The sequence below is a fragment of the Silurus meridionalis genome, chromosome 1, assembly GCF_014805685.1.
Source record: "Silurus meridionalis isolate SWU-2019-XX chromosome 1, ASM1480568v1, whole genome shotgun sequence".
Classification (NCBI taxonomy): domain Eukaryota; kingdom Metazoa; phylum Chordata; class Actinopteri; order Siluriformes; family Siluridae; genus Silurus; species Silurus meridionalis.
Genome location: NC_060884.1, coordinates 427,501 through 430,000, shown reverse-complemented (window position 1 = coordinate 430,000; position 2,500 = coordinate 427,501). Strand labels below are relative to the sequence as shown.

General features: G+C 36.9%; 1 protein-coding gene across 1 annotated transcript in view; it reads right to left on the bottom strand.

Moving 5' to 3' along the window:
- The window catches only part of ntn1a (netrin 1a), a 63,180-nt gene that overhangs the window by 59,018 nt on the left and 1,662 nt on the right, over positions 1-2,500 (bottom strand).

Below are 2,500 nucleotides of genomic sequence, written 5' to 3'. Positions count from 1 at the left end.
AGCCACACACACACACACACACACACACACACACACACACATAGACATATACATACACACACACACACACACACACACACACACACACACATAGACATATATACACACACACACACACACACACACACACACACACACACATACACACACACACACACACACACACACACACACACACACACACACACACACACACACACATATATATATATATACACACACACACACACATAGACATATACACACACACACACACACACACACACACACACACATAGACATATACATACACACACACACACACACACACATACACACATAGACATATGCACACACACACACACACACACACACACACACACATAAACACATACACACACACATTAAAAGTCATACTTAATTTCTCTATAGATTGTTTGCTTTAAAGGTCTTTTCTTCTCTATCTCTTGTTCTATTTAAGCAGTGTGTGTATGTGTGTGTGTGTATGTGTGTGTGTGTGTGTGTGTGTGTGTTATTGCTCAGAGAAACCCAGGAATGTAAGGTCGTACCATCGGTTCGCTGACAGCAAGATGGATGCAGTGAGTGACACTCTTTTGTACCCGCATTTCACACACACACACACACACACACACACACACACACACACACACACACACACACATCCTTTATAAAAATAAAGTGTCAAGGATACATGGAACAATTCATTCCTCCTGCAAGACAGTTTAAACTCGTCATGTCGACATTTCCAGCGCAGGATCGTGTCAAAGGCCACAGACGTTCTCTCTCTCTCTCTCTCTCTCTCTCTCTCTCTCTCTCTCTCTCTCTATATATATATATATATATATATACACACACACAATACTTCTTGTCTCAGTTTGTATCTGTCTCGCCCTTATCTCTTTATCTCTTTATCTCTTTGTGTCGTAATTTGTGTCTCTCTCTATGTATATTCTCTCACATTCTTCCCTCTTTCTCATCTCATCTCTCTCTTTTTCACATCTTCACTCTTCCTTTATATTTTATCCTTCATATTATTCCAAATGTTGGATTACAGTTAATTTTAAAGAAGCAAAATAAGTGATAAATAAAAAAAAAATGTAACTCTTCATTAAAATGTTTTATATATCAGCAGAATAATTACCGAATTAATAAACTAATAATAATAAAAACAATAATGGAGTGATTGATGTAGTATAAGCTTTGATCTGATTGTGCCAGTAATTGATGTTTTTGCTCGAACTGAATAGAATTAAACTGAATTTCTGCCCAACTCTTATACACCATATCTGATATATTCTCTACACTCGGAACCAGATAAACAGCAGAACACCGACCAGATCGAACCTCCTGCTGATCGAAAACGACACCGGTCTTTCACACCACATCACAGCCCAGGATTCTTTCAGCTTTCTAACATTCTGTCCCTACACACAGATCAAACCCACGTCCTCAGGCATCAGGATGGTTTTCTAATAAACACTGCATTAAACATCTCAATATGTTTGTGTGTTTACACATCCATCAGATCTCCAGGATTGTTTTCAGCTCAGAATTCCACCATTCCAAATATTATGCTATTACTGACAAATAGGACACACACACACACACACACACACACACACTCACTGGAGAAATTCGAATAGAGGAAGTAGTAACAATTTATATGCACCTCTACTAATTATAGTAAACATTTTAACACTAATAATAATAATAATGAGTGCAAATGTTCTTAAATATTCTTCATGAATAAAGAAATAAAAGATACGTCCGTGTGTGAGATGTTTGGACCGGCTCATGGGTTTCGGTTAAAATAAACCGTACAGAGGGAAATAATTCTACAAGATTAAACAAGAAATAAATATAAGGCCATTTTTACAGAAATTCTCGTCTCCTTCTTACCTTTAAAAAAAACTTTCGAATTATTTTATTAGAATTAAACCATGAGTTTTGTTTGGTATTTAGGAGGCCTGTGGAATTTCACATGCTCAAATCTTTACAGTGTATAGCCATAAACCAGTGTAGTGAACATCTAACGTAGCTTCACACACACACACACACACACACACATATCCGTGGTCCTTAACACCCATTTAAGTACCTTAATGCCTCTCACCTACATCACGTATACCCCGAGACCCTGCAGATCGAACCATCAGCAGCACACTTTTTACACGTCTGATCACACTGTAATTACAGAACACAGTGTACAGGTACAGCAGAAAATACACTCCAGATGATCACTTCATCCTCCACATGTTTCTCTTACAAAACACTGTCTTTATATTTATTCAATTACATTTATTACATTTATATCGAGGACTAATTACTTTAATTAATTTATATTAATTTTATTAGGGGGTTTGTTTATCCTTATCATGTGCCATGTGTGCGGCTCAGAATCCACAACTTGTGAAGTGTGTGTGTGTGTGTGTGTGTGTGTGTGTGTGTGTGTTTATTGGATTATTGTTTATTATTTAAAATATTAATAATGGAACAGTTT